The following is a 20,502-nucleotide window of genomic DNA, read 5'->3' as shown; positions in this document are numbered from 1 at the left end:
TGTTTTATGGATCCTCCTTCTGTTGTTCCTTTATTTAGATGTTAATGGGTTTTTTGTTATCTGAAAAAGATGTCAATAGTTTCTGTGATCTTTATATATATATATATAAACTCAAAGTTGAAGGATTTTTCCTTTCTAATTGTCATGTTTTATGAAAAAATAGAATAAAGTAATACAATTAAACTACTTCTAAAAGTATGAAGGGAGAAATTTGGAAGTCCAGCGACAGAATTTAAAATTCCAAAATCTTATTTATATAAAATTAAAATGACCTCCATGTCTCAAAACCAAGAACTGAATAGCCCATTTCTGGTCATGATTTCATCTGTTGATGTTTTTGGCTGCTCCTTCAGCTTCCATTGTCTGTCAGATTGTCTCTTTGCTGGCTGTCGGAATCTCAATCATGCGGTGTTACTTATGGCCAACAACCTTGTCTGGATGATCCTGCTGCTCTCTATTTCCCTGTAAATCCTCTTCATTCAAATAATCTTCCGCACAGCTCTTTGCAGAAATTTTCCTCACCCAGCAATCAGTTGCATGAAAAAGTTTGTCAAAACCTCCTCTGCATAAGAATCCAAATTACCAAGTCAGACCAATTGTCTGTCTTTTGTACTTCATCTATTGGCATTTTTTGTCTATTTGTAAAAATAGTTTGTGTTTTGTGTTAGTGTTCTTTCATTTTTAATTTTGTGTTGAGGATGTGGGTTAAGTGCATGCCTTTTGCTGTTTGTTCCAAGAATTGTTTATCCTTCTGTAGTAAAACTGAAAAAGCAGGAGAGGCCCAGAAAATTATTTGCTACAAATTTCTTCTTTTTGGCTATGGCTACATAGAAATGTCATTTTTTCAATTGGTTCTGTTTTGATGTGTGCTTGTGGGAAGGCAGAATGCTTCTGTTTTGAAGCCTCTCATTATTCATCTACCATCTTTACCAGATTTGTTGGAATGAATAAGTGCATGTAGGGTGTTTGATTAAATGCTTGTGAGAATGTCTGATTCAGTTTAATGCCACATATATATTTTTTTATTTCTTAATTCAAAGCAAAAAAAGTGTAAATGGCGTACCTTTGAATGTTAAACATTGACCCGGAAAAAACCAGTCTATGCATATATAGGGCAGTTAGAAAGTAGAAAACTATAATGTAGACTGGTTTGATTGAATTTGTTGAGCCAATCTTCAATTATAAAGGTAAAAACAAATGCAGAGAGTACCTTGTAGTTGGAGTTAATTAGTTCCAAGAAATTAATTGATATTAAACATGTATATATGTATATATATATATACATATATAATTGATATTAAACATGCTATATATACATACATATATATATATATATATATTCCAAGTTGGATTCCCTTTTTTCTTAATCGGTTGTGAGCTGCAATGGCTACTTACAAAGCAATCTCACTGAATTAAAAGCAATTCAGTTGTGAGTTGCATGAGGCATTACTTGTAGTGGTCAATGTTATGACTGTTTGTTCCAGTAGTTGTTTTCTTTTTAGTATTTGAATGGAACATTCCAGCATACAAGTGTTCCATTTTGGATCTGATGATCTGTAAAACAAACTATATGTTTGTGCAACTACTTGTTTGTGCAAATGAAATTAGTATAAGAAATTTTAAATTTGATTCAATGTGTCTACTTAAATGATAAAGTGATATTATCTATCTAAATTCATTCATCTATTAAGCTTTAATAATGCGTAGTAAAGAAAATTTCACTAGACATATTGAATTTTAACATTTAGAAAAAATTTTGGTATATATTATCATGGTTAATATGATAGCCTAGATTTCCTTAAGTTAAAAAGAATCTCCATTGTGGTACTCATACTGGAATTTTATTTTTTGAGTTTAAATCTTGTCGTCAAATATTCTAAAAGTTGGGTTTTTATTTTTGCTTAATTGGATACTACCCATGAAAATATGAAATGATGGGTAGCATTATTTTCTTAGAGCAAAGAATCTTCTCCAAGTTAGTTAAATAATATGTATATCTGTGTGAAGTTTAATCACTATTATTTTATATGCCTTCTCTTTTACACTAAGCTTATTATTATTATTTAGGAAGCATTTATGTAACTTTTTATTTTGCGGAAAGTGATGTGGACACGTTTAGGTGATCAATGGTCTATCAATTATACGGATAGAAATAAATGATTTGTTAAGGGGTATTTATTTGTTAGGTGTGTTTAAAGTTTGGATGAAGATTATAATGATTGAAGTAATATTAGATTTATTAAATTATTAGTGAATCGGTGAACTGTTCATGTATAGCAGGGTTCATGGTTTTTCCTCATGGATTTATGATGTACTTGGTTATTGTTAAATCTAGATGTACATTGTTGGCCGTCAATCTAATAGATTAAGTGATGCAGGGGCAGCATCAAGGTTCTGCAGCCATGGAGAAATTAGAAGAGAAGAAGGAAGGTGAAGGGAGGAGAAAGGAGATACCAGGGGGGCGACTCGCGTTCACTTCAAGTCATGTTCATCAATAACTAACTTACAATGTGGCTTTCACACACTATTTATAAGAAAGCCTAAACACATAAAATTACACATACCGCTAAAACTACATGAATTACAAACAAAACCCATACTTTACATAAGTATTGCAAACAACCCAAATACACATAATGCTATACCAATTAATACTAAAAACACATAATAAACTATTGACTTTTCTTTATTATTTTCTAGCAAGGATCTTCCCAAGGTCTTACTGATTGTCCTACATCAACTCTCCCTCGTTAGAAAAAATTCGGCCTCGAATTTTGAAATGTTGGAGAATCAAAAGGGAGAAGCAAACTTGGATTCTTTGACCGCCAGTGCTTGAGTGATTCAAGAAACCATGATCCTTTGGCAGCATAATAGACTTGAATCGAGAGTTAGCATCAATAAGCACATCAGGAATGACAAACACAACAATTGGAATGTTTGAAGGACTTCGGACGTCTTCAAACACATTAGATATCACATAAGGCTTTGGGTGAGGTTCTTGATGAAGCTGCATTCAAGTGACTGCATTTATGAAGACCACATTCATTGGGCATTTTACATCAATGATGATTTTGCAAACCTTGTCTTTACACTTGAGAAAAGTGTTGAAAAGCTTGAAATTGCACCCAAAGTTTGGCAAATGACATTCCTTTTCCTCTAATTTGTCACCAGGTTGCTGAATTTATGCATATACATATGCTGCAGGTGTATATCACAACCCTTTAAAACAATTTCCCACAAGTCTTATTCCCAATTTGTTAAAACAAAAACAATCTTTAATTCACCTTGATATTGATTGTCCTGCTGAAAATGAAACAAATTCACGAAGAAAACTCACAAATTACAACAACAAAACCTGGTTTTTAATGCTGGCAGTGACAATTTCTAGGGTTTCGTGCAAAATTATCGCTTTTTCTTACAATATATTGCGTCCGTGATCAAAATATCAAGCTGCGGATCAAATTATCATGGCTGCAGGCAATTTCTCATGAGACAGGAAATTGCAGAAGACTCTGGAAGACTTTCTTGCATGCTTCGCCAGTGCGTGGGGAGTGCGAGTCACTGGCGGCGTGATTCCGGCGATGCAACTTCAGGCGATTGCAGATCAATGGGTGGGGGAGGTGGTGGTGTGATGAGAAAAACACAAGACACTAGTGATTCTTGAAGGCTGACGGCTGGAGTATGTTTTGCCGGCGTGTGGGGTCCTCTAGTGGTCGGACGGCAATGAAATTTTGAGGGGAAGGGTTTCATGGGGTTCTGTTTTTGGTGGTGTGGATGGTATTGCAGGATGGTCCTTGGAAAGTGGTGTTCGAGATTTTGGGACACGACTGGAATTTGTGAAAAGTTCAGAAACTGCAGAACTACTTTTCAGTTTTTTTTTTTAATTAACTGAAATTCAGAAATATATACATAGAGAGAGAATTAAAACACTGAAGGAGAGAAAAGAAGAAGATGGGAGGTTGGAGGAGTTGCTGGACAGAAACTGCAAGAAACTGCCAAGAGACAGCCACGGAATTCAGAAATGAGAAAGAGAGTTGAGAGACTTATGGGAGAGAATTAGAGAGAAGAGGAAGAAGAAAAGGAGAAGAGAAATAGAGAAGAAGCAAGAGGGCAAGGCTGCTGGACAGCAAAGGATTAGGGACAGAGCAGGAGATCAGAACAGAAATCCAGGGAACAAGGAGAGAAGAAAGAAGCAGCAGCGGCAGCAGAGAGGGAGTGAAAGTTGCAGAACAAAGGAGAGAAGGAAAGAAGAAGAAGAGGAGGAGAAGAAGTAGCAGCAGGAAGGGAGGGAGAAGTTAAAGAACAGAGGAGGAGAAGGGAAGAAGAAATTGCAGCAGAGGGAGATAGAAGCTGCAGAACAGTGGGGCGAAGGAAGAAAAGAAGAAGAGGGGGGAAGAAGATTGAAAAGAAAAGATGGGTGAATTAGAAGAAAGAGATCGTGGTAGGGCTTTGATTCCAAATGATGCACGGGAAGCATCAAGGTTCTGCAGCCATGGAGAAATTAGAAGAGAAGAAGGAAGGGGAAGGGAGGAGAAAGGAGATACCAGGGGGAAACTCACGTTCACTTCAATTCACATTCATCAATAACTAACTTACAACATGGATTTCATGCACTATTAAAAGCCTAGACACATAAAATTACACACATGCCCCTAAAATTACATGAATTACAAACAAACCCATACTTTACATAAATATTTCAAACAAGCTCAAATACACAAAATCCTATACTAATTAATACTAAAAACACATAACAAACTACTAAATTAACCCCACAATTCCTCAACCCAACTCTTCTTAACTATTTTCCAACAAGGATCTTCCCAAGGTCTTACTTCTTGTCCTACATCATTAAGCTATTAGGTAAAGTGGTAAAAGGGGATGTGTGTTAGGCAGCTGGGTCTTACCCATTCAGATTCATCAGTTGAAAGGGGGCTGGAATATGAGTTTTTACATTGAATTTTTCTTCCACTGATTTACCATTGTGAATTTATCTTTTGATATCCTACAAAGCAACTTATTGTCTGAAGAAAAAAAAAAACAGTTTTAGGGATTTCAGGTCACCAACTGCAAATGCAATGGTTTCAGATAGACCATTCAGGAATATCATAGCATGTATATATATATGCTCGCATGTGTTGTTGCTTTTCATCAAAATATTCAGGAATATCATAGCATATCATTTTCTTGCATGTGTTGTTGCTTTTCATCAAAATATTTGTATTTCTGATTGATCAAAATTTTTTGTTTGTGTATATATTTATATCTTTGTTCTCAACTTTCTACTGTGCTAAGTGGAATTTTTGCTAAAAGAAAACGCATAGCTAGGTTATACAGAGTTTCATAAATTAGTCCCTTGACCCTGCTACTTGCCTTGATTTGTGAATTTGACTATGCTATTGAAATTTGGGTAGCACTTTTTTGTTTGTTTGTTCGTTTGGTTGTTGTGGGGGTGGCTGGTTTAATCTAATTTACTGTTAAGCATTATTGTCTATGAGATCTGTGATACTAACCAGTTTGATGTTACCAAAATTTTGTGTCCATGGTTGTTTGAAGATAGCCTTAGAGCTTCTAGAATACTGGAAATAGATTATTAGGAAGTGGCACAAATTTATGTCTCAAACTTGGACTATGTGGTGACAAATGAAGATACAAGTGCAAAACTTGAGCTGTGTTATTATTGATATTCGACTTGCAACTTAGGAGCTTTTCCTTGATATTGGTGAGTTGAGATGGTATAGAAGTCATTATGGCAAAATTGGCCACCCAAGTTTATTCTCCTCTGTATTTTTTTCTGATGTTTATACTTTTTCTCTCCTCTTCTCTCTCCTGCATTTTTTTTTTGAAGCCACACCAAGCTGCTGATACTCTTGACTAATGTGATCTTCCCCTTTCAAGCACCCCACTCTCTCTACAACTCTTCTTTTTTAGCTTTACTCCCCCCTCTCTCTCAGGTTCTCATTCTGAAGCACCTTGAATAAAATGATTTGCACTAAGATTACATTCAATCTTTATTCCTTCAAATTTCATTCATATACATATATAGACTCGTGTTATTTATATATTTCTAATTTCTAATATCTCATAGTTGATGAACAACAATCACTGGAACACAATGATTGACTATAAGGAAAGGATACATATTATGAGTTTTTTCCTGTTTTATTATTAAAATAAAATAAAATATTAAATAATACTCTATTTGGGAAAAAATTTTCCAAACTGATGCTCACGTAATCTCGCAGCACCAAGCTGTGAGATTTAATGCTCCAGTGAGTGGGAAGGTGACGCGTGGCAGAGTAAATCTCGCAGGACCAAGCTGCGAGATTTACTTTATCCAATTAATTTTCGCATGTTCTTCCTGTGAGATTTACCCCATATATATATATGTAAGATAAAAAATGCTTTATAACCAATTAAAAGAACAAAATATTTTAATTTGACGTTAATAACACAAAATGTCTTTTAATTTATATATGTAAAATAAAATATGCTTTATAACCAATTAAAAGAACAAAATATTTTAATTCGACGTTAATAACGCAAAATGTCTTTTAATTTATAATTGTAAAGAAATTATAAAATATTTTCCAAGGAAGGCTTTTGAATGTACTCAATTTTTTCGATAATTGAATTAGTGATTATTTGGAAAAAAATTTCAAAAAAATAAGTATTCTTTACAAATAAATATACTAACAATAGTTATAATAGATAAAATTAGTTTTAGATAAATATTTTTATAGATAAGTATTTTTTGTAAAATGTTCTTTTTCGTTGGAACATAAATTATTTAAATCTCAAGGAGTTAATTTTTTAAAATATTCCTATTTAATTTATAAAATTTGAATTTTTAGAATTATTTATTCATAATTACAAACTATTATCGTAAAATTGGAGTATTAATCAAAAGAACTTGATATTTACAAACATTTTAAAAAAAATTTAGAAGATATTGATAGATATTTACGAATCTAATTTTACCTAAAAATTGACCCCTAGTTAAATAAAAAAAAAAAAAAAAATTATTTAGACTTATCTGAGTGGGTAAAATCCTTAAAAACCATAATTCACTCGATCTAATATATATATATACAAAAGTGACATTAAAAGCTCACACTATTAATTGTTTTATATTGTCAAGATAAATTAAAACTGAATTTATAATTAGTCTACAAACCAATCAACAAGTAGTAATTAAGTGAACTAAATACAGTTAGGAAAATAATAGGTTGGTACCGATTCTATGAAATCAAAGTTATTATTATAACCTCCAACAATTTCAAACACTTTTAGATGTTGCGATACCATTCAAACTTAAAATAACAAAAATTTTCTATCCATTGTCATTTTGGGCTAAGGCTTCCGCACTTTGCATGTTGCAACATAAAACTGTTATGTGTCATTTTTTACATTTGACAGTATTTAATTCTTTGGAGCAAAGGTCTAATCTTTCACTATTTAGTTAAATAAAAGTCATTTTATTCATCTCAATTCAGTTTGATTTTTATATTTACTTGAGTTAATTTTGAAATCCATTAATTTGTACGGTAGTTGGTAAGTCAAATATCGTGCGAAAGAAATTATTTTATTGGACCAAAATAAAAAGTAGTCATACAAAAAGAAACAAACAACTAAGCAGACAGATTAAATAAATAAATACCCTTAAATACTAACTTCAAGAGTACGAAGTGTGCACAAGACACATGACAATACAAATGAAATGAAAATAATGAAATGCTATACAAGTGAAATGAAAATAATCAATGATATACAAATAAAATAAAATTAATCAATACTATATAAATGAAATAAAAATAATCAATGATATACATACAAATGAAATACAATGAAAATAATGCTAAACTACTTCGTGCCGTAGCGAGGTCGTCTCCGGGGTCGTGGTGGCTGCCCTCTCCCTGCTGGTCATTTGCATCAGGTGTCCTGTCCTGTCGTCGTGGATGTGGATTATCTCCGCCAAGAGGTACTGCATAATCATCATCCATGCGAAGCGCACGCGGTGAGAACTGATATGATGTCTTGGGACGAGAACGAGGCGGCATAGCGGGTGCATCGACCTCCTCCCTATCCAAAAGGTCGTCCAATAAAAATGACATCGATGGAGTGACAGCAAAGTCAAATGGGGCGTCAGTCGGTCTACTCGACGGTCCCGCAATATCAGCTGCAGTGGAAGACGCATACGGTGCTGACGGACCGAACATGTACTCCGCCTGTACAACCGGTGGCGAGGAGATGGGACTCACTGGACGACTAGAGGAGGCATGTCGTCCTCCTCGTACTGGAGCTAGTCGACCTCCTCGTGCTGGTACATTAGGTCGACCTCCTCGTGCTGGGATTCGTCGACCGTCCTCGTGGACAAGGTCCAATGCAGCACTTATCAATCAGTGGATAGCAGGATCTGACGAGATCTGATTTGCCTTAATTACTATGTCAGCCTGCAAGATATGAAAATATTTTGGTTAACCCATGCAAATTGTAACGTATATATAACAAAAGGAATTGTGGGTTAAAGTCTTCTTACGAGACTCAAATATACAGCAGCAGTCCTGTCGACGAAGCGGCGTGTGATGGACCTATACCAAGTGAAGTATGGGTCATCTTGACGTAATGGACCATCCTCCGCCACTCCTGGTACGATGTAGTCTCGTCGATGCTCCCACGTAGTGATGAATATCGCATGCATAGTCGACCAGTCTGCGACTCCTCGACTCATCCATGCCGCGGAGGTCATCCCCAACTATATCTACCCTCGATGTTAGAAATCGGTCGGGAATGCCCTGTTAATACCCGAACTGTCGCATGACTCGGTCGGGGAGATACCGCTCGATAATATGAAAGCATATGAGTGGCACTCGGGTTACCCATAGATCACTCTCGACTGCATAGTCAGGACGCAGGTCGGCTAGAATCTCAGCCGTGTAGGGCCTCCATAGGAACTGCACTTAAACATGTACAATGTAGTTAATTTACACCTATGGCCAATTCAAATAGGTTGAACTGGCAGAATACTATAACTAACACCAGTTGGTTCAGTGATAATGTCCCCCCCTATGTACAATAATACCGTCACCGGAGTACTGCTTAAACTTCCTACCATTTCGATCGATGCTCGGGGGAGAAAAAAGACCTACGGAAAACAACAACTATATGTATAAGTGATATGTTAAGTCAATAGTAATCAAGAATTAATTTCACTACGTTCATGAGCATGCAATCTTCCCTAAATGTTTCACTCGTCACTTCGAAACAATTGTTGCATGCATGCAATACTTTTTTGGGAAAAGTCCTACAAAAATTTCGGCAGCATGCCGTTTATAATTTGAACATTTTCCCATTTTTACCATGTCCCTTAAACATTTGCAAACAATGTAATAATCTAGTGTGAGCATGCAAGAACCTATAATATCTACCAACATGCAATTCACATCACTGCATCAGCCACGCAGGAGGCATTTAGATCAATATGTCACTCAAATTTATTATTAATTTTTTGTTCGATTAAGAATTAAATAAGTTATATTAAAAATAAGTTGCTTGATTTTTAATTTTTAAATGAAAGCTCTAAACTAAATAAATAATTTTCACCCCTTCACTTTATCACCTAAGTACCAACAATCTTGATACGTAACTTAAATAGATGAGAAATGAAATCTTAACAATTTTATGGAACTTCTTCTAATAAAATCATGACATTAACATGAGGATACGCAATTCAATCAGGCATGATTCACATTCTACTTATAATTTGTCATGAAACTAGCCATTCTTTCAAACACATGTATAGAATATAATTAAGAAGAATGTGATTGAATTTGCTATTTATTTTTACATGTTTACATATTTATTACCTATAAATACAATATAATTTAAAATAATTAAACTACAATTTGAGAAGTTTTAAGCCATTTATATAAACTCATTTCGAAAAATATAATTCAATTAGCACTTTATCACTTTAATCTACCATAGGATCGAACATAAGATGGAATTCATAGACACTAAAAATATGAAACATAAGATCAAACAAGCTATTCAAGAAACAAAAATCCATTGGAAATGGAGTTCCTACAGTATGTATATACATATACACAAGATATGACAATCACAGTATCTAATTCATACATATAAAATATGACAATCACATGTTATATATATACATCAAGAATAAGATTATTTTTTATTACAAAATAATATATTTATTATTATCATTTAATAAAAACATTTTAATGTTAGTTAAAATAATAAGAACGTAATTATCAATTAAAATTTTAATTAAAAATATTTTTAATTTTAGTGTAAAACATATTAGAAACTAATCATATATTTTAACATATTATTTATTGATGCAATATAATTCAATTTTAAAATTAAGAAAAAATCATCTATTAATTATTCGATCTAAAATTATCAATATATCATCTCATGATTGTTGAACTATATGCATTGGATCTAAAATTATCAATATGGAAAACTGAACAAAATTAAAATACATACCTCAAACTGAAAAATTAAATGGAAAACTGAACAAAATTAAAATACATACCTCAAATTTGAGAGTTTGAAATAAAAACCTTCAATCAATGAATTGAAGGTAATTCGGACTAAATAATGCACACTAACAAATCAACCAATCAATCAAAGAATATGTATTTTCAATTCAAAAAAACATGAGCTTAGGGTTTCAAAGGCCTTAACCCATCTCCCCCTTTTATAATCTTCCTCAAGCAATTCCTACCAGCAACGTTCATGAGCAGCAACGGTAACCCAGCAACGTTCGCCAACGGTAACCTACAGCGTCCGGCCTCTGCTCACTGCTGCACTGGTGCTGGCTGCTCTGCAACGCGAAGAAAATTGAAGGAGGAAGGGGCAGAAGAATGGGTGAAGCAAATATCGCAGGACCAACTTGTGAGATTTGCCATGCGTCAGCTCGCGGAACTTATGCGCAGCAAATCTCGCAACTTGGTCCTGCGAGATTTGCTGCGCATAAGTTCCGTGAGCTGACGCATGGCAAATCTCGCAAGTTGGTCCTACGAGATTTGCTTTGGTCCTGCGAGATTTGCTCAACCCCGTGCCACGCGTCACCTTCTCGCTCATTGGAGCTTTAAATCTCACAGCTTGGTGCTGCGAGATTACGTGAGCATCAGTTTGGGAAATTTTTTCTTAAATAGAGTATTATTTAATATTTTATTTCATTTTAATAATAAAACGGGAAAAAACTCTACATATTATGCTAATGAACATTTTTTGTTGCTTATTGTTTACTTATTAATGTTATAATGAAAGCTCACTATTATTTATTAGCTTGTTTTCTAGAGATTAAGTTCATGAAATTTGATTCCCTAATGAACTATACATTTGTCTTGGGAGCTCACAAAATGCTTCTTACATTTTTTTGTTCTTAGCAAAAAGCCACATGCACATGCTGTACCCTTGATTCCTACGGACAATGTTGATGGCATGTCATACAAAGGTTAGTATGATGTCCATGAATTTTTTGAGAAGTTCTAAATATATAAAAATGCTAGATATACATTGCTAGCCAGGAACCATATTGCTTTGATCAAGCTGTGAATTAGCATGGTATTAGAGCCACTATTGCTGGGAGGTCCGACGTTCAATTCCCAATGGGAGCAACACTATCTTGGCACCATATGACATGCAGGTCAAATGAGGGGAGTGTTAGGGTTTGATGTACATTGTTGGCCAGTTAGCTGACAAGCGAATATCTTAGGTAAAGTGACTACTTAATTTATTTATTTATTTTTTTCAACATTTTCCTCATTCATTAATGAATTTAACTATTTTTTTAATTATAATAATATAGATGAAGATTCTTGTGTTATGATTTAGTTAGGACATTGTCTCCATTTCATTGTCTTTCCTGCTCTTGTGTTTTTGGAACATAAATCTAAAGATTTAAAATTTAGAATTCCATGGATTTAATTTTCTTTTTCACTCTACAAAATTCCAAATTCAAGGCCTAAAGTTGAAATTCATGTTCTCAGCCTTTATATATGTTTCTTGATAAACTTATATTACTATTCCCAATGTTATTACATTTATGGATTTTAGTGAATTCAATATTCAATTCTTCTTTGTTAGCCCACTCAGGTTATAACTCTTATCTTATTTTGCATTAGTTTATTATCTTAGTTAAATTTTATCCCTTTTTTGTTGATTTTCTCCTTCTGGTCCTTTTAACACCAATTTAACCCTTGTGTCATTGTTTTAATTGGAACAAGAAATAGTTAACAGTGGGAGCCACACAGCTCTCCAGCAAAAAAATAAAATAAAATAAATAAAACTTCAAAAACAGATGAGTACTACTCTAGTGATCATCACTGTCCTCCTACCTTAAATTACATTTTCATTTTATCTTTTTTATTGCTATGAAATTTATTTATGCAAGTTCAATTTTTTACTGCCACGTTGTTTTGAAGCCTAAAAAAATATTTCAGAATACTTTCAATGTGTGATGATGCATGCTTCCATTCATGTATACATGAATCTTTGTGTGGTAGAGCGCTGTTAGCAGGTGGGCTGCACTGTATTATTCTGAGAAATTTCATTGTGTTTGCAGCAGTTCATGGTGCTGCAGCACTTCAATAAATTTTTCATTAAAGTACATGGGTAGTTTGCAATTTTTTTTTGTTCGATTCTTTGGTGGATTTTTCTTTTGTGCTTTCTTGGGAAGGGGAGAAGTACTAAGCTTTTTAATGGTTGTAGCTGTTCAATTTTAAAGTTTTGGCATGCACAATGATGACTTGAAATAGTCTTTGAATTGATTTTCCCTATTTTTTTCTTTGTTGTTTTTAGTTTTTTTTTTTCCCCTTCTGATTTGTTTCAGAATTTTGACAGGACATGTCTTTTCAACTCTTCGTAAATTCTTCTCCTATTAATGAGATCTCTTCTTTTGCTATTAAAAAAAAAGAATGATTGCTCAAAATAGATTCAGCATTGTCATGTGTCACTGATCATTCTAGCTAGAGTTGTTTATCTTCAGCATTGTCATGCACAATGATTTTTCTTGCTTCAATTTCATTTTGAGAATCAGATATAATATTAGTTCTATCTTAGTACTATTTGAGATGATATTAATAAATGTAATATTTCTTTTGCTTTAAAAAAACAAGATTGCAGGGAACACACTTGCCTGGTTCACCCTTTTTTCAAAAATGCTATTCCTAAATGTACACCATAACTGGGCTAAATGAAATTGTCTCTTTCTCCCATGTGATCTAAACCAATAAATTAGGCAAAGTGGTTGACTTTCCTAAAGATGAACTTGACATTTTCTTTTGGTTCTCTTCCAAATATCTCAATCATAACCAACTTCCCACCACACAAACACTACCCAAGCCTCTCTCTCTCCATCAATATGCATTTCTTTTGCCCCATAGCATTGACATTGTGCATTGCCTTGTTCTTCATCACATAGTAGAGCTCCATAGGCCTCCACGCCCATCAACCATTTTTGTTCTCATTTGTGATTAGGACGCAGCATGAATGGTGCCTAGCCATGAATATCTAGTAGCTTATAATTTATGATGATAGATAAGATGGCAATTATTGATCAAGCAGCCGATCATGTTGGAACTGTAGCATTTATATCAAATCAAAGATGATAAGACAAAATGAACCCTCTACCAGGAAATAGATTGTGGGTGAACCCACTAAGGATTTGCTAACCCAGCATGTAGGAACTATGACATTAGTATCCAATCAAAGATGACAAGACAAAATGAACCCACTAAGGATTTGCTAACCCAGCATGTAGGAACTATGACATTAGTATCCAATCAAAGATGACAAGACAAAATGAACCCTCTAGCAGGAAATAGGTGCTCTTTTCCTGCAATTTTTAGTACAGTAGTGTTATGTTAATCATGGATTTCTTCTGCAAGCTTTTGTGGCATTGGAACATTGTGGGTGAACCCAAGTTAGGGTCTACTAGCTCAGACATGTTGGTTTTTTGACAATTGCAAAGGCAGAGCTGTTAAGCAGTGAGCACTTTGTGTCCCTTTTCCACACTGCACTTGGGGATAATTAAAATGGGGAATGAAGGAAAAGAGAAGAAGAGCACAAATGGTGCACTTGGAAGTTGCGGTGTGTGAAGAAGTAATTTGCAGATTCTTTCTGCGTAAATTAGGGGTTGTGTATGGTCAACAATTTGAACTCAAGAAAGTGGCTTCTTAAAACTTCTGGTGTTATCCGAGGATAGTCCATGTCCCTAGGGAGGCAAAAGGTTAGGGGGTGGACCCCTAGAGGGATACTGGTTGTTACCACTACATTACAAAGCTCTTTATACAGCAGAATGTAAAAAAAATAATGAATGCAATTTGTTTGGACATATCAAGCTATCAATAAGAAAAAAATTTCATTTTCTGAACATTATGCTTTTGGCAACTAGAAAATGATTAAATGCGCTTCATTTACTAAGATCTAACAGAATTATTATTTTATACAGATTATGGAGGCTACTGTAAGCAATTTTTAATTGTTCATTGTCTCCTCCTGCTGTGGATTTACTGCATCTGGGCTTCATTGACAAAGTACAAGAGTTTACAAACAATTGCAGCCCTTGGGAGGTAATTGCCCAATCTGTATGTCTGTTCACACTGCACTTAACCTCCTTGGTCAGCTGAATGTTAAAAAAAAAAATAAAAAAAAATCTGTGGATACATAGCAGAATGCGAATTTGCTAAAATTGGATTAAATGTACATCTTAAAACTTTTAAGTGTCTTAGCAATCTGTTGTTCTTGGCTTAATTATCCCGTTTATAGATGAAGTGCCTCCATTTCTTTCCGACTACTGTTGCCATTTTTTCCCTTTTTTGTTTGTTATGTGCCATATATAATCTCAATTACTTCATAATCTCCGTGGGGATAATGCCATAGCAATTTTTAACTTTTTTTCTAAGCAGATTTCTTTTTAGGTTCCTTACCCTATTCTGCATTTCTTTTTTTGTTGATATAATCTCAACTTTAATTCATTGTTGTTTCTGGATATTTTCTCCTTTGTTGGGGTGTTTAGTTATATGTGGTTTGTTGAACAAGTTTTTTCCACCCTCATTTCAGGGGTAGAAAGCCAAAAAAAAAGAATGATGATTCCTTAATGTTTAGAAGGATATTTTGGGGCCTTAGATTAAGTTCGGGGCATTCTTTTTATTCTAGGCTTCTATTTGGTTGTGGTTTAGGGGGATACTTTAGGCATTTACTGGTGGATTTTTTCCCGGAGGGTGGATCTTTAAAACAAAGAAAAAGGAGAGAGAGTGAGGATGGCAACATCAAAAAATTTTGTTCTTAGGATAACTGGAGCCAGGAAAAAGGGGTTACTCCACATTTTTTTCATATATATATATCCCATATTTCCAACTTGAACATCAGGGTTGCAACTATCAAGCTTGGTATATTGTTTATGGCCATACACCTTCATTAACGTTTTTTGGAGTTGTTGTTGCTGTTGGTTTTTTTTTTTTTTCTTCTTATAGTACTTTGTTCTTGCTTTTGTGGGGAGCTAGCATGGAAAATACAATTTGGGAATGCCAAGGTTATCTATTATTTAGATCATTCAGTTTTAGAGTTGCTAGAGTATGGGGATGTGGTTTGGCTTGCTAGCTGCTAGTGTATTGTATGTAGTTCTTAATGTTAAGAGCATTTAAATTGGATGTTAATAGAGATTCTCTATTCTTTTTTGTTTGCTGCAGACCCATATCCATCTTCCACTTTCTCAAGTTAACTTGATCTTTGCCTTGGGAAACTTGTGATATTTAAATGAGCATTAATTATTTTTAAACATGTAATTTTAACCATGATGAAATGACATTTAATCCTTGAGTTGTACAGTTAAATTATATATTCGCTTTTGTGCATGGTAATGTGGTGGTCACTTTTTTCAAGTCTATGTTGGTGATATTTTATTTCTGAAGTTATACGTTCAAAAGAATAATGCAATTCTTAATGCTCCTCTTTAAATTTGGCTATTATCATCTACTAATTATGATGTATCTTTGACATCAAGAATTAATGGTAATCTTCCACATGCAGCCCGATAGTATAAACACTGTTTATATAACTAAATAGGTAGCTATGCTATTTTTGTGACAATGATAGCTATTAAAAAAAAATGTAAGTATTGATTCAACTGCATCAATTGGTTGCCACAGTTTTTGTAATTTAATCTAACTTTCCCACATTCCCTTTTGCCATCCATAACATACTTATGTTTTCAGACCTCCAGATTATGACATCGTTCTCTTGATTTACATCACTTGTGGTTTTGATGGCCTAGCTGTGAGCCACCTTCTCGGACTCCCTTTAGTTTTTTAAACCTACTGCTGCATTATACCAATTTTTGCTCTTCAATGCCTAAGCATGGTATAAACTATGAAGTTTTCAGATCTCGTGGACAGTCTGATTCACAGGCTTTCAGCTGTGAGTCTCACAAATGTGATCCATGGGTGAATTTTGGATGATGATTTTGTGTCTGATTTTGTTTCAAGCATATTCTTGGTCATTTTTTGCTGTTATCTTATCATGATTGTCCACCAATTTGTTTCTACCCCTGTACCAATGAATTTGTTTTGGCTAACAGCTTCTTATGCTGATAATCAGATTTGGTTTATTTGCTCTGACAATCTTCAATTGCTGAAAAAGCTCCTAATTTTCTTCTTGTTACTTAAATTTCTTGCATGCATTTGTTATTGCTATTAATCTTCACCTGCTATGCTATTTTATTAAAAAAATACCAGGTGAATTAACATATTTTTATCCACTAGCCACCCCTATTTAAAAATATAAGAATTGGGTGAACTACCTATATATATATATATTTAAGGCATCCTCCGGATTATTCATATCAAAGCAATTGGATGTCTGACTCAGGCCTATAACCACCACTCCACCTTTGTCATATATTCCGTATACTCTTCTTTTAATGCACATTGATATTGGTTTACCTTTAGAAGATGAAATGAATCATTTTTATTTTTATTGTTTTCAATTCCTCTTTAGTTCAAGGGAAGTTACTCAAATCTTGGTGAAATGAAGTTGTGATTATTTACTAATTTTGACATGGCCCTTTCCCTTGATATGTTTGTTATAGGTTATGCTAGCTATTATTGAGGATCATACACATTTATTTCTTCATTCCTATGTGGCTTGGTTTCAATTGGAATAAGCTTATTTGTTTGTCATGAGTGTTGGATTTGTCTTTAGCTTTTTTGGAGGATATTTTAGGCCTTTGATTAAGTTCAAGGCATTTTTTATTCTAGGCTTCTAATTCGGTAGTGGTTTAGGAGGATAATTCAGGCATTTACTGGTGGAATTTTTCTCAGAGGGTGGAATCTTAAAAAAAAGGGAAAAGAGAGGGAGGGAGAGAGAGAGAGAGAGGATGGCAACATCAAAAAGTTTTGTTCTTATGAGTATTGATGCACATGAAAAGACTGTACATTTTTTTCATGAATAAAACCTATATATATATTTTTTGTATTTCCAACTTGAACATCATGGTTGCAACTATCAAGCTTGCTAGACTGTTTATGGCCATACACTTTCATTAACTTTTTTGGGAGTTGTTTGTTTGTTTGTTTGTTTTGTTTTGTTTATTTTTTATTTTTTTTGTTTTTTGTTTTTTGTTTAAAAACTGTTCTTGCTTTTGTGGGGAGCCAGCATGGAGAATACAATTTTGGCATGCAAAGCTTACGTGTTATTTATTCAATTTTAGAGTTGCTAGAGTATGGGTATGTGATTTGGCTTGCTAGCTGCTAGCGTATTGTATGTAATTTATAGTGAATAGATTTAGTTGTTATTCTTTGTTCTTTGTTTCTTGCACGCAGATTTTAGATGTAGGAAATATCAGAATGTGGTTGGCTGGACGGAATTGTTTAAGAAACATTCCAAATGTCCTCAATCTCATTGTTATGCATGATCTTGTTATCCTGTCTCCAATTTTCATGCTTGTATTCATTTTTTGTATTAGACTGCAACATCAAATGTTTTTTAATCTTTTTTTGTAACATGAAGTCCATAGCCACTTCTTTGTTTTAAACTTTATATTTACCTTCTGAGAACTGATGTTAATGAATAAATGTTCTTATGCCCCCTTTACAAATACAACTCTGCCTGCCTGTTTTAACTCCTCTAACCCCCTCCACCCTTCTTTTATTTTCCTTTCGAAGTAATTATGCTTGTCATTATGTTTCTCTACAGGAAGACGAAGATGAGTAATAAGCACTGAAGGGAAAAGGTACTTAAAAAATGCACGTCTCTAATCTTATTTTAAATATAGTATAGCTGCATCAGATCTATTATTGAAGCCTGCACCAATCATTGTGGTTGGATTGGATGGATAATGCACTTGTATTGATTTAATAATTTCTTGCCTTCTCTAACATAGCTGATAGCAGCAACTCATGTTTCCTGGTGCTGAAAAATTGCACCTTTTTTTTTATATATATTATATAACTTTAATGTATATATAGAAACGTGGATGAGTTGGACAAGGCAATTGCTTTGTGCTGAAAAATTGCACTTTTTTATTTTATTATATATATTGAAATGTGGATGAGTTGGACAAGGCAATTGTTGTGGCAGCTAGAGATCCTGCTTGGTATGGCATTGTTGATGTTAAGCTTGAAAAAAGAGGAGATGGATTGCCAATGCTTGTACTCAGGTATCATCTTTTAATCTTTTGTGAATTATAATTATGGAGTTGTATTGACATTGAAGATGTTGGATTAGTAACTTTTTGTTGTTGTTACATATAAAATATTTTCTTGTTAGATAATAGTTACCCATTTGCTTCATGATTTTGGAATGAGGTCTCCCAAGTAATGCAGAATTTTATTGGGTGGGCACCGTGACCATTGACTGCAAGTTTTTAGTGGCAGTTGAGATGGAGTCTGCACATGCTTGTGTAATATTTATAATGATTTCCCTAATCCTGAATTCTGATTCATATTTATTTTGCAAACAAAACTATGTTATCCTACCAGTATTCTTTTCATTTCTTCTTCTCCGTCTTCTGCTTTAATTGTTATTAATTTGAAAAATTGTAATGGTTTGTTATTTATTACTTTACAATTATTTTAAAATTGGAGAGGACTTGGTATGTGGGACTTACAATATGTGGAGAACTCCTTGCACGGGTAAGAATTTCTAGGCTTTATCTCCTTGTGTGTATGAGAAACTCATTGGCAATAAGCGCCAGATAAATTAAAAGCATGATTGTGACTTTCCCTAAGGGCTGTAATGCATGACATTTCTCTATTGCAGCAAGATGTGCAACTATTTAGTTTTTTAAGTAAAAACTTCGGCTAAGGATATTATTATTTATTACGACACTAAAACATAGCTTTTTGGATGGATACAGGAGAAGATAATTGACAATTTTAATGTGGAGATGGACACTATAAGTAATCATCTTGATTTTGTCCGGGTGAGGAAAATATTTTAGTAGTTTACAACATACTTTTGTGGCTAGCAGAAATAAATGTAGTACTGGAATCTTTGTTGTTAGTTAATTAGAGGATTTCTTTTTCCTTTACAGCCAAGCAGAAAAAGGTATCCATGGTCATGAAGAAGGCTGGTGACAAGGGTCAGATAATGATGATATTGTTCCTGGTAGTTAGTTTATTGCCCTTTTGTTCTGGTCTTCTTCACTTAGGGTAGAGAGCAAGAACAAGCCATCAATGTTGGTTATATACAGGAAAGAAATCTGATGTGGGGCGCAAGTGCTGCACTCTAGATAAAGGAATTAATCCATGACCTTGTCTTTTTGAATATATTGGCACGTGGTCTTGTTGGATGAGTGCATTTTTTTCCCTCCTTGTTTCTTCTAACTTTTCTTTTTGGGGAGTGAGAAGCCAGTTAGGATTGATTGCTTTGCAGTTAATGTGAATGTAAGAAGGTTTATAGGAGGCTGTTGGATTATTTGTCAATATCATATCATATTATGTTTATCCTTGACAAAAAAATGTAAATGCTCTCTTCTTACATAGGACCCTTTGTCTTGTTACATCAAAGCTAATGTGAAAATGCATCTTTAACTAAGTGTTATTTTATATATGTTTCCTTTTAAACCAAAAAAATATGCCCCTTTCCTGAACATTACCAAAAAAATATTATTTTATTATTCTATTTTATATGATGTGAGACCAAAAGAAAAATAAAAAAGAAATGACAAGATAATTTATGTATATTCTATATATATAGGTTCTTTATTATTCTATTTTATATGATATGAGACCGAAAGAAAAAAAAAATAAAAATGACAAGATAAATTATGTATATCTGTGTGTTTTAAAAAATCACAAAAAAATCAAGTAATCTTGTGTATAGCAGGTGCACAATACTAGTAACACATATATGTTTGAAACATATTGAAAAAGAAAAGTTTGAGGAGCATCTACAAAGTGTCTAGTGAAAAGGGTTGAAGCAGTGTCAAATATTTAAATCACATTTTCAAAATTGTAAACATTTCCA

General features: G+C 33.8%; 1 protein-coding gene across 4 annotated transcripts in view; it reads left to right on the top strand.

The window, feature by feature from the left end:
• LOC131152206 (pentatricopeptide repeat-containing protein At1g06710, mitochondrial) overlaps positions 1–20,070 on the top strand; it is a 28,533-nt gene extending 8,463 nt beyond the window's left edge. For 2 of the 4 annotated variants that reach the window (XM_058103935.1, XM_058103933.1), the window contains exons 4-10: positions 11,421–11,488; positions 11,562–11,749; positions 14,486–14,606; positions 18,229–18,265; positions 18,613–18,691; positions 19,391–19,456; positions 19,568–20,070. The gene's annotated coding sequence lies outside the window, so the exon portion shown is untranslated. Of the gene's footprint in view, positions 1–11,420; positions 11,750–14,485; positions 14,607–18,228; positions 18,266–18,612; positions 18,692–19,390; positions 19,457–19,567 lie in introns of all 4 variants that reach the window. The other 2 variants (XM_058103932.1, XM_058103934.1) reach the window with 1 other exon arrangement.
• The last annotated feature ends 432 nt before the right edge of the window (positions 20,071–20,502 follow it).

This window comes from Malania oleifera, chromosome 3 (genome assembly GCF_029873635.1).
Source record: "Malania oleifera isolate guangnan ecotype guangnan chromosome 3, ASM2987363v1, whole genome shotgun sequence".
Taxonomy (NCBI): domain Eukaryota; kingdom Viridiplantae; phylum Streptophyta; class Magnoliopsida; order Santalales; family Ximeniaceae; genus Malania; species Malania oleifera.
The sequence above is the reverse complement of the archived record's forward strand: the minus strand, read 5'-3'. Positions and strand labels throughout refer to the sequence as shown.